This window comes from Symphodus melops (genome assembly GCF_947650265.1).
Source record: "Symphodus melops genome assembly, chromosome: 2".
In the NCBI taxonomy this organism is placed as follows: Eukaryota; Metazoa; Chordata; class Actinopteri; order Labriformes; family Labridae; genus Symphodus; species Symphodus melops.
In genome coordinates, this window is record NC_136692.1 from 6,284,445 (window position 1) to 6,297,131 (window position 12,687).

The window sequence follows — 12,687 nt, forward strand, 5'->3', positions numbered from 1 at the left end:
CATTGGATTAAACAAAAAGTGAGAGCAAGGACATGTGTGAAGTAGCAGTAGGCCGCTAACTAGTGGGGCCACTTGAACATTTAATTCATTTGGCTTTTCTTCACAATAAAAAAAATATTTAACATGACGTGATTTGGTAAACCACAGTTAAACTTACTATACTGAATCCGTTTAGCATCAGGTTTGCATTACATGAAATCAAAGTTGAATCGTGTGATTTCACACCTACAAAGTGCCAGTCAGCAATGAAATTATAAATATACACAAAGTCATCAATAGAGACTCAAACACCTCTCCGGAGAGAAAAGAGTCACATTAAATCAAATAAGGATGATACTTTGGGAAATGCTTTCTGATGATGCTGCAGAAAAAAAAATCCAAATTACTCCTTTTAAACAAGGTCATCTGCATATTGTTTTCTGTTAAATATAATCTACATTGGAGTGTTCTCGTGATTTGAGGTGAGAGGTAAAAACAAACCAAAAAAAAAAAGGTAAAATGCTAAGAAGTTCCCGAACATTATATTCTGGCACTGAAGCTAAAGCATACTGTAAGTGGATATATTCTGTTTGAAAACAAAATAGTTTGGGATGTCTCAGGTGTAACGCTTTCTCCCTGCACAGTATTACGGTCTGAATACTATCCTGTCTGTGTTCAGCTTATGTGAGCTGCTTATTGAAATATTAAGAGCTTCAGAAACATCAGACCTGAGGGTGGGAGCAAGCTGGGCCTTTCAGTGACACAAAATAGTTTCTGCCTAAGCTTGATTCAAAAGAAAGAAAAGCTGGGTGCACTAGTGAATGGTTAGATAAGTTTAGCAACAGGCTTTGAGTGTGCAGAGCTGATGAAAAGGAGGATTATGCTTTTTGAATTCAGTCAAACAGAGAAAGTAAAATTACATTTTTCAAATGCGTTTTAAGAGTCTGACATTGCAAATCATCTTTTGTACTGTTTGCATACATTCAATTCATGTTATAATTATTAAATTAATTTGTGTACTTTAGGCAGTGTTGTATACACAATGCACAGATTTAATTGGCTTGTTTCTATCCATATTTCTTCTGAACCCACTTTGACATCTTTGGGATTTAATATAGTACTTTCTTTGACAAATATTGAAAGCATGGAAAGAAATTACAGCATCTAATTCCCCTCCACAAAATGTAGATGAACAATTAGGAGAATGTGGACTTAGGACATTGCATGTACAGTCATCAATAACTCTGATTGGGTTTGTGTTTTCTCATGCAATGTAGTACCCAGTATTTAGGAAGGCAGTAAAGACATAATGAAGCTAATAATGAAGACATGCTCAGTAAACATTTTCATGTCAGACACACATTTTCACAAATCCATATTCGCTGCAGAAGCCTTTGCTCATCACCATTGTTTCACCATTCATGAAGCATAATGTCCTTGACTGTGAAAATAGAATCAGTGCTGTGAGTCTCCTATGAAGTAAAAAGACACAACAGAATTCCCATTGTTGATCCCTTTTACAAAAAGAAAGTGAACATACATATGCTGAAATGGAAATGGGGACACTTTCTGTCGAGATAATGGGTTATTGATTTTGCCTTAATGATCTATATGTCTAATGTCAGGTCTTACACTTACACAGTCAATAAAAAAAAACGAAGGCAGCGACAAACAGGATCATAGAGAAGGAGTTGGTGCACCATAATATCTTTGTTCAAACCTTGTGAGAGCCATCCTTATATGTTTTTTTATCAGGAAGGAGCATCCTTATTATAACAATAAATGAGGGGACGCCTACATAATAGTTCAGGCAGACGTCACCACATGAACACTTAATGCGTCATTATCCAAAATCATCTCCGTCTATGAAGTCGCCTATTTAAGCTGCAAGATTTCTAGCCTGTCCCTCTGCATTATTATTGAAAGCTCTGACCTGAACCAGCTTGAACTTTTGCTCAGCCCATTCACTACCCCAGCATCCACCTGTAGAATTCGACTAGGGAGTTTAAGATATCGTCCCATCGCTCCTCAAATTTATGCACGTAAGATAAAACTGAGAAGTGATGAGGTCGAAGCCGAGACTCCAAACAGAAAATATGTTCTGCTGCTTTAATTGTAACGGGTTGTGTAGAAACTCAAGTACAGCGCACAACAGTTACAATGGTACCGTGGGGCAGAAGACTGAGGACGTGATCAAGGAAGGCAGCAGGTTTGGCAGCAGGAATGTAGTCCATAATAACACTTTATCCAAAAGGACCTGACAGAGGGTCAAAAAGCCAGCAGGTACACTTCAAGTACAACCAGCCACTAATACACAGAGACCCAGAGGAGAGCACGCTCTAAAACTCCCACTGTTGAATCGGTGCTGGGAAACGTCAAGCTTCCCAGAAGAGGAGCCGACAGGATCAAAGGACACAAAGGCAGAACTCGAGGTCAGAAGGCTGAAGAGTATACCAGGAGAGCAATGTGATTCTGTGATCAGAGGCAGGCAGATTGGTACCTCCAATTGTAAGAACAATTTGGCAGGAGAGGCTTTTATACTGGTGTGATTGCAGGTGGGCGTGGCTGGCTGGCAGAGTGGATCAGGGTGAAGGCAGGTGAGCAGGGGAGTAAAGCTGTGACAGGAATATATATTTTAAACAAACACAAACATGACTTGTCTGACTGAAATGTTATTTTCAACCTGAGGTCTAAAGTGGAAATGAACTGAGTGAAGCACATTTGTATAGTAGAAAACATGGAACTTGGATAAACTTTCCCCCCTTTTATCTCTCCGATCATATTTAAATTGATCTTTATTGCAAGTCGTTCTCTTCACTTACACTGTGCACCGGTGAAAAAAAGTATCCCACTTGCTGTAAAGGGTATAAAGGAAAAGGGTGCAACCAATTTCAAATTGCTACCCAGACTGCACTGCAAGCAAATAACAATGGTGTAAGAAGGTAAAAAAAAAACTGTTTCGGCCCTGCAGTTTCAAACTAACAACTTCCACAAAGGAACTGAAACACTTACTGAACAGCTTTACCAGAAAAGAGGAGTTACCACTTGACAGCTGCAGGATTACCTTGAAATGATTACACCCTTCTGCCACTCATGAAAGACCTTAAGCAGAAGTGGAAAGATGGGCATTGCCAAATGTGTTATATAAGATCCAGAGCTTGAAAGGTCTCTCTTCTCAGAAAAGTCAACACAGCACCATTAATAGAACGTTGGAGAAGTTTTTCATTGATGCAAGGATGATGTTTCAGGACAGGGGCACCATGCTCTCTCTGTGTGAGACAGCATTTAATGGATTGTTCAAGCAATGTCCTGCAACACACTTGGCCATTACAAAAATGTCAAGAAGAAGCTTTTTAGATTTCAACGTTGGAAACACTTTAACATAATTACAGCACTCGAAGTACCTTAATAGCGGTTAACATTGAGTAAGTACTCTCCTCTGTGGAGTTCTTACTCTAAATTAGCCCCTCTGATTCCCATAGAGACACTTTAATAATGCAGCAACAAGGAAACACATCGTCACTGGAGAACTCTGTCACCTCCAGTGATAAAATTGGCTCTAGGTCTGTTAGCTTTAACACAGTAACGCATGACATCAAATCAACAGACCATAATGCATTCATGAAGAAAATTAAACATATGGCATTCACGCTTCATATGCTGTCTGTTAAATATTAGCTCTCTATTAGGAAATGATCTGATATCACATACTGATATTGATTTACTTTGTTTTACTGAAACCTGGCTGTGTCAAGATAATTCTGTACGTTTTTGATAAATCCACTCCTCCCAGTCCTTTTAATACTCATATAGCTTGAGACACTGGCTGAGGTAGTGGAGTTGCAACAATTTTTAATTATAGTCTTCTAATCAATGCTTTAGAGGGCTGAATTGTTCTTCTTGTTCTTTCACAATTGTTTTTATTTGAATGTGAATTTGATAGACTTTATTAATCACCGAGGGTAAATACTGGTTTACACTGGTTTAAACTCTGTAACTGAGACACATACAGTACAGACCTGAATCTCACACGTGCACAAACAAGATACTGTGGAGACCTGTCAGAGTGGGGCTGCCTGCTACCCACTGAGTGCACCATCCAACTTCACATTTTATTTAATTAAGCACTTTAAAACAACCACAGCTGTGCAAAGTGCGGTACAACAAATTAACAAAATAAGTTAAAAAGGCATAATACAACATCATTTAAAAGGCATAAAAAACATGACTTGAGGTATGCTGTAAAAGAAATAAGATAGAGATAGAAACAGACAGAGAGGAGGCCAGTTTAAGGTGCTGAGGCAGATCGTTGACGCACGGGCTTCCATAGCAGTTGGGGGCTCGGTGCCTTTCTCAAAGGCACTTTGGCTGTACTCAGGAGGTGTCCTGGCAGTTCTCCAGCTACATGACCATCTTCCATTTAATAGTCTGCACTGGGACTTGAGCAGGCGACACTCTGGTTTCCAACCCAACCCTCTACCGGCTGAGCTAGCAAGGCAGCCAAGCCGGTTCTATTTGTTAAAGTGTGGCACATGTTCTGATTTTTTAGAATTACTATCAAATGTAATTGCTAAATTGGTTTTGCCATAAACAAACCTACTCAACCTTTACTTGTTCCCTTTGATACTGCAACCTCATAGAAGTGTTGGTTGCCTTTTGCATCAAACATATTATCCTTAAATCATTGAAGGACTACTTCAATGATGATTTACCCCATATGATGTGGGTGACAAAACGATGAGCTAAAAAAAAAAACCAAGATTCAACCAATGTAAAACCACATGGTGGAATCGTTACACCAGTGAAATGTTTTGTTTTTTTAATTAAAGGGGAGAAACACAACATTTTTGTCCACTAGAGAAATGCATTTGTTTCCTTGTTGATTCAGATAGACTGAAGCTTCCCACAGTGACCTAAAGTTAAGAAAAGAATATAAGTATTTATGAATGTCAAGTGAAAATGTAATTCCATGCACAGTTAGGGAACTCCAAAGAAGAAGAAGAAGAAGAAGAAGAAGTGCAGCTTCCAAATTGATCACAAACCATCTTCAACATTCAGACACGCTTGCTGCTACATTTGTTTAACACATCATTCTGCTTTCTGTTGTTTTTCCATCATTTCAAAAATGATCTACTTAAACTCTGTCACACTAGAAAAACAAATCTATCAATACTGTCAGAATTGAAAGTCGAGTCTGCAGCTGAAAATTACAAAGACAATGTATTGTATTTTTCCACGCTCTATCTGGAGACAGATGACTGTCCTTAGTCCTCATGTCTTTTAGAGATATATATTTTTTTCTTTTTATCTAGCATGTTTAATTATATCTGTCCCACTCAGGCTGACTCACGTTATCCTGCATTTGTCCGTGTCTCAGTTGCAGATGTACATCAAGCACAACAGCTTGGTGCTCATTAACCTTGTCGTACTAAACTCTTCTGTATACAGTCAAGATCATGCTTATTTACAGAATGTTATGTCTTTTTCACATCATTACTGTTTTTCTAACTTAATCACTCCCACATCCACTGACTAGGAATGTCAACGACAAGATGTTGCTCTTCTTTCATCTGTTTTTCTATTGACCCATGAAAATAGACAAAGGACTCTTAGTTGTGAAGGTTTTGGAACTCTTTATGAGTCAACTTGTCATAAAAGGTTTCAAGGTCCCATATTATACAACATTAATTGAATGCTAATGTGCGTCCCTCGTCTGTCTACAAACCCACCTATAATGAGATAAATCAACCCTCTCTGTCTTTTGCCTGCTCCACTTTTCAGAAAATGTGTGCTCAAACAGGCTGTTTGGAGATCTTCCCTTCATGATGATCAGAGTGGATGTATAAGAAGAAACTGAAAAGTATTTGGCAGCTGAGAGACTTATTTAAACTGGTTAAAAAGGAAAACAATATCTGACCTTTAAAATCTTTTTTTTAAATGGATGAAGTAGACCTGAGGAATTGTCCATGTGCATTGAGCATTCATTTATTATAGCCACCAAAGAATCAAATGAGAGCATTCAGGTTTGCAGGGTTTATGTGGCAGCAGTAAAGGAAGGTTTTTAACAGTAAGAGCGCTACACTTCAAAATAATAAGCAGATGAAATGTTACAAGGCATGGAGTGTGAGAACTAAAATACACTGCTCGTCTTTCATTTAGAAAAGCTCCTGAAAAATGTACAAAAGAAAAAGATTCTTCTGCTCACAGTTTTAAAAGGTATTGACTGCGGACAAAAAAGGGCACAAGGGAGGCATGAAGATACATTCTCAGAAATTGTCATCATGTACAGCATTTTAGAATTAGAGAATTTTAAAGTCAATACGATGTTTAACAGGGAACCAGTGGAGTTGTTGAAGGACTGGAGTGATGTGGTCTATGGAGGGGGTTCTGGTGAGGATCTGGGCAACTGAGTTTTGGACCAGTTGAAGTTTATGGAGTAGCTTGAGAGGACCAGAGAGGAGAGAATTGCAATTGTCTAAGACGAAGGCGGTTGATGTTGCGCAGGTGGAATATGCTAACCGAGTGATGTTATTGATGTGTGCTTCAAAGGAGAAAGTGCTCTTGAGGATGACACCCACTGATGTATTTTCTTGACAGGTTTGCCATTTTCCTTTACATAAAGTACTCCAAGGACACACACAGCTGTAAAGACATTCTTACATGTCAAGAGTGATAAGAGAGTGTTCAGGTCAATGATCCGTTAACACATGTTGTATATATTTAAACTGGTCATGTAATTTCTTGGTAACAGAGTTGAGGTTATAACAAATGTTCCAGGGCCCATGTGGGTTGTGGCGTTGGTGGTGGGTATGGTCATTTTTCATGGGGCTCTCTTGCAGCACCCCTGCACAAACACACACGTGCACATACACACTCTCCTAAGTGTTTTTGTTATTCAAACTGTCACAGAGCAAATTCTACACTTTGCCTGAAGTCAGGCTCAAGTTACCAAACCACATGAGTCCTTGCCCTTCACTGATGTCAGAGAGATCATAAATAGCCCGTGAAACATCAAAGTGATGACATTTGCAAATCGAGGCCGGCATCACTGCTTTTGCACTGAACTGATTTATCGTGAATATTGTCTTGATGCAGCAAGATACGACGAGATGCAATACACTGTATTTTCCCCTTGTGGAAATGTGTCAGGATGTGTAGACAGGATGATTATTTAATGGAGAAAATGTTACTGAGGTGAGTTAAACACCTTAAATGTAATCAATTTTAAGATTGCACGTCATTCCAACTTTTATCTGCTCTGTATTAGAAGGTCAAGGGAGTTTCTAATAGAGTTCTAATAAGTCGAAGCAGATTTATAGAAGGAAAGACTAGGTGCATAATGTGGATACATATTTTATTCAGATGATGTCTTTGGCCTAGGGCAGAGGTGTCCAAAGTGCGGCCCGGGGGCCATTTGTGGCCCTTGGGTGGATTTTTTGTGGCCCTTGACTTCAAATCGAAGAATCAGAAGATTTTGGCCCCAGGCCTCATCAGATGGCATATTTCATTCTTTTTTTCTTTTTCATGTTAGCGAGGGAGACCTATAAAAGCCTGACTATTCTTTCCAAAAAATTAGAACACAACAGTTTCCCACTGCAATTAGTTATTGTGTATTTACATTATGTTTTGAAGAGGTCAAAATACAAAATGTTCCTTCCAATATAAAAAAAAAAAACACCCTGTGGCCCGTGAGCGATTCTAACGCGACAATTTTGGCCCGCAAGAAAAAAGGTTTGGACACCACTGGCCTAGGGCCTTCCTCGAGATCAACTAATGAGCAAGTGATTGCTGATCTGTAGGAAGACGTGAGGGCCAAACATGTATCTGAATTAAAAAAAAAAAAAAAAAGATGTTAAATTGGAGCCAGAGTGTGTTGCAGCTTTTTTCCTTTTTTCCTGCTGACTCTCTCCAAATGCTTCATTCATATTAGTCTTATTTTTATTATTACTATTTCAAGTTTTAACTATAATTAATATTATCAGTTATCCCCTATTTCATAATTATAGTGGTTGGACATGTTAACTTAAATGTTCATAATTATCAATCTATTTTACCATCACTTCGCTGTTCCTTCTAACTTTACACATTTTACTATTACTTGAATTGCGGCCTTGTATCCATATTAGCTGTTTTTTGTGATTGTTTGTCTCTATGTAGAGTACATATATTTATTATTATTGCGTCTCTCTCTATACCCGGAACCCCGACACAGTCTCAGTAGATGTCTTTTCAACATGATTCTTGTCCTGCTAGAGGTTTCTGCCTCTTGCAGCTCTTTTTTTGGGAAAATATTCCCAAGTGCTTTTCTCCTATAGTGAATTGATAATGGTCAACTTTTTATTTTCTTTAGTGAATGCAATGGGCTGTAATATACTTTATGTACAGCTTGTGAGTCGAGGCCCAAACCAACTCTTTTGTAATGTTATTATTAAACATAGCCCGGTACATGTCACTCACAGTTTTTCAAGATCAAGTGGTTCCAAATAAAAAAGCTTTTGCCAAGGCACAAAGTAGAATAAACTATATCATTTGGCATGGTTACCTCTAAGTGAAAAAACAAAACCCTTTTCTACCTCTCACTTGGGCAAAATGAAAAAAAAGAAGAAAAAAAAAGGTTCAAAGCTAATCACCAGCGCTAAATCACAAATGTAGAAATGCTGCCATGAAAGGAAAACTGCGGGGAAGCTTTTATTGGAGAATTAAGAACTCTGTTGTGCTTGTCATGACACGTGCTACAGCTTCTTGTACAGGCTGTTCCTATGGTTATTTTCAGACCCATAGGAACAGCCTGATTTTACTGCAATAAGGCCACCTATATTGAAGCGTGATCCAAATCTGAACGACACCTGGATGACGAAGAACCTACACAGACAAGTCAACTTGAGAGGAAGTGAAGCGTGGTCAAAGTTTTCTGCACTGTTTTATCAGAGAATATACCTGTTTTCTAACTGTTAAGTCGGAGAAAGGGCCTTACAATTTGCTTTACATTAAATTACCTGTAATTGTAATTGAGAATGGCACACCATCAAAGAAATCCAGCAGAGAGGGAATTAGAATAACAGTTCTCTGTTGTATTGAAACACGGCACTGAATTATTGCTGCTGCTTCAATTGCTTCGTTTAAATTAGCAACAGTTTCAGGCAGACATGGTGTTGATTTTATTTGCTGAGGTATAATCCAATACGCAAAAAGCCTTCAAAACAAGATTTGAATGATGAGAGTTCTGTGGAAAGACTATTGAATGTTCAATTTTAACAACACAGTCATGGGGTGTGGTTAAAGAAGGGAAACGGTTCTTTCACACTTGGACAGAAGCCAACAGAGATGAAAAGTACTGAGATTAAAAAAGTTCTAAAAGAAAGAAAGAAATGGAGGAAAATGGGAGAGCACAGATTTTGACGTTGGTAACCGTTTCTATTCACGAGGCTGTCAGAACAGCATTTAAAGAGATGTATTGCCCGATGTCAGATGAGGAAATCTGGCACCTAACCCCCCTGTAATTGTCACTGGCAGTGTCAAAGCAAAACAAATATAGCAGAAATCAATTTATCCTGTGTAAATGTCTCTCTGAGTCATGACTGTCTTCAATGAGTGAGAAGCATGAGTCCCACTGGCTGTACTTACTAGCTGTGCTTACATCATGTTTACATGGGCAGGACGGCCTTAAGTATGAAGCTGTTCAAATCAAGGACTAAAGAGGACTAACATGCTGACTGCTTTTTTTGATGTTATGTGTTTTTAGATCACGGTTATCCATGTCAATTTATGTGTAATGTGAAGCTATGAGTTAACCAAAGTGTGCTTACATTAGCCTGCTAAGACAACAATGCAGGACACAGAAATTGCAGCGGATTCTACCCCAAATGTGGACTCTTAAGTGGACTTAATGTGGACTCTTAAGTGGACTTAATGTGGACTCTTAAGGCTACCCACAGGCTGCACCATCACCCGCAAGTGATCCAATGAAATGAATGAAGCTGGCTCAATGGGACAGACGGAAGCTAATAATTAGAGAAAATGAAAAAGCAGCTTGTTTTCATTTCAAATCAATGAGAGGAGCAAGAGGAGTAAACTCCTGCCGATTATTTAATAATCGAGGCTTCAAAGACTGGAAAAAAAAATTTCTGAGGGTTGTGGCAAAAAAGCCAGCAGGTCACATGCTGCAGCGCTGGGGAAAATGGATGGTTTCAAGCAAAGTCACCACCAGGATGGGAAAATGTTATCAACCGGCTGTTATTAACAACGATGTCAGCGACACGTCCTTCAGTGAGAGACATAGACAGCACATCAAAATGGTAATAGATCTCGTCCCGTTCTGTGCAAAACATGAAATCCCATTGCATGGGCATCAGGAAAACCCAGATGCCTCAAACAAGGGTAACTTTATGGAACTACTTAAGCTGTTTTCCAAATATGACCCAGAAATAAAAAGGCGACTGGATGAATTACCCAAGAATGATAAACTACTGCACCACGCTATACAAATATTTATATTTTATATCAGACAGGTTATCATGTATGAAAATGGCTCATGTCTCATATATGAAGCTGCAGTCTAATACAAAGGTGGTAAAGTGCAACAGGGTAATGTACCTTTGTGGTCATATCTTTGGCAACACCTGGAGTTTGAGATGAAGGTGGTCAACAGTAACACATTTTCAATTTTATTCTGATATTTCCCCCATTTTCCTTCATCCAAATGTGGGAGTAAAAACAAACCATACCAAAGATCATAGTATCTTCTTCTTGGCATTACATGGTATTTCCATTGCATTTTAGCCTTCTCACTTAACGATTGTAACTGATGAAGCTCTGCAGTCGACATGAACCCTTTTGAACCCTGTGTGAATACTTCACTCGCATATTTAGTAGCAGAGAATTAGAGTACAGCAAAAACAGCAATGTATCTTCTTGCAGCTCTGTGCAGTCCTTTACCTTCCTACCTTTTGCTATATTTGGATTCATTAGGTTCACTTCAGGAAGAGGTGGTTAGTTTCTCAGATTGCTACGCCGTCTTGACTACAGGCTAATTTGCATACAGTATATGACCTCAGATCTTCAATCAAGAACAGCTGCAGTTAACCTCACTGTGTGTAAACAACTCACACATAATGTCCATGTGCTGCTATAATAAAATGTGACAATAATTAAGCAGGCAGGAAGGTGAGGAAAGTGCTTACTGTCAAGACATAATTGACAGCTGACTGTTCTATGAACCTGCTCAAACATTAAAGTCAGTATAGGGTAAACAAACTTCAGCTTGTATCGTGTTTTTCTAGTCTTCTGAGTACTCAAAACACTTTTGCACTAGATGCCCCCCCTACCCATTCACTTCCATTCACACGCTGATGACAGTGTTTGCTATGTAGTGAGACCATCAGAAGACACTAATCCATTCATACACATTCATACGCCACACCTACAAAGCAGCAGGGAGCATTTCGGGGTTAAGTGTCTCGGCCAACGACACATTGGACATGTTGCTGCAGGAGCTAGGGATCAAACCCTCGAACTTTCGGTTTAGAAACTCATCCACAGCCACCCTAATATGCGTTTGTTTTGTTTTTGCTTGGAATAAGTTGTGTTCTTGCATTAATTATTCCACAATGGTTACAACTGTAGGTCTGGAGTTTGTCCTGCTGATTTCTTTAAGTGGAGCAGAGTGAGGAGGACGTTGAGAATACAAATAAAATGACATTTCCTGGAGCTTTTGTGGAAAATCTGTCCCAAGCAAAATTGTTTCAGGCAACAAAGAAAGACTGAAGATCTACTTTTTCACATCAGTTAAACGTTTGCTTATTAGTGGGCAATAAACGATTCATACATAAAACTGTATATGTAACTTTTAGCTATATATATAAAAATAAATCCTTAGGCTGAGTTCACCTGTATCGCTACAAACACAGTATTTTTGAAAGTTACATATAGCCCCTTTAAAACATCTGAGACTAAAGAGACAGACTTATTTGGTTTTTGGGTCGATGTCAATGTTGGACCATGGGTCCAACATTTTGTAATAATACAGCAAAATAGTTATTAAAAACAGAAGTAATATAGGCAGATATTTTACAATGTTACATTAAACTTTATGTCCTAGAAACGCAGTATGTAGTGTGGGGAAGGTAATCAGAAGAACCTCTTCATAAATTGATTGATTGTTTGACTGAGCAAACGAAAGAAATTGTCTTTGAAAATATGCTAAAACACATTTAGGTAAGAACATGTGTAGCAGTTCTGTTGTCACTGTGAGTTAGGCTTCATTTGATCTCTTAAACAAGTCCTGGGATTAGGTGGTCATGTGTTTTACCACTGGAAAAAGGAAGGACTCTCTTTTAGTTCTAAGCTCCTGTGGGAACTATTAGAGTCTGGTTGTGTGTGGAAGGGTTCAAGGAGAAATGACTGTAATGGTTTGTCACTGTTCCTCTCTGCAGCATTATTTCAGTGTCGTTCTGTCAAACAACAAAAAAACATATATTCATAATCAATCATCTATAAACTGTTGAGTCAGAAATTTTCAATAAATACTCAAAAGCAATGCTTATAAAGATAACAACACCAATTCATATGTGACTTAATGTGGCAAAATCAGACAATGGAAACAACACATGGAGAAAGAAATGAAAAACTGAAGTCCCATTCAGAGTCAGGGAGTTTCTTCAGTAGCATGGAGACATGTTGACTGCAGGAGACGTCTTCTGGACGATAACA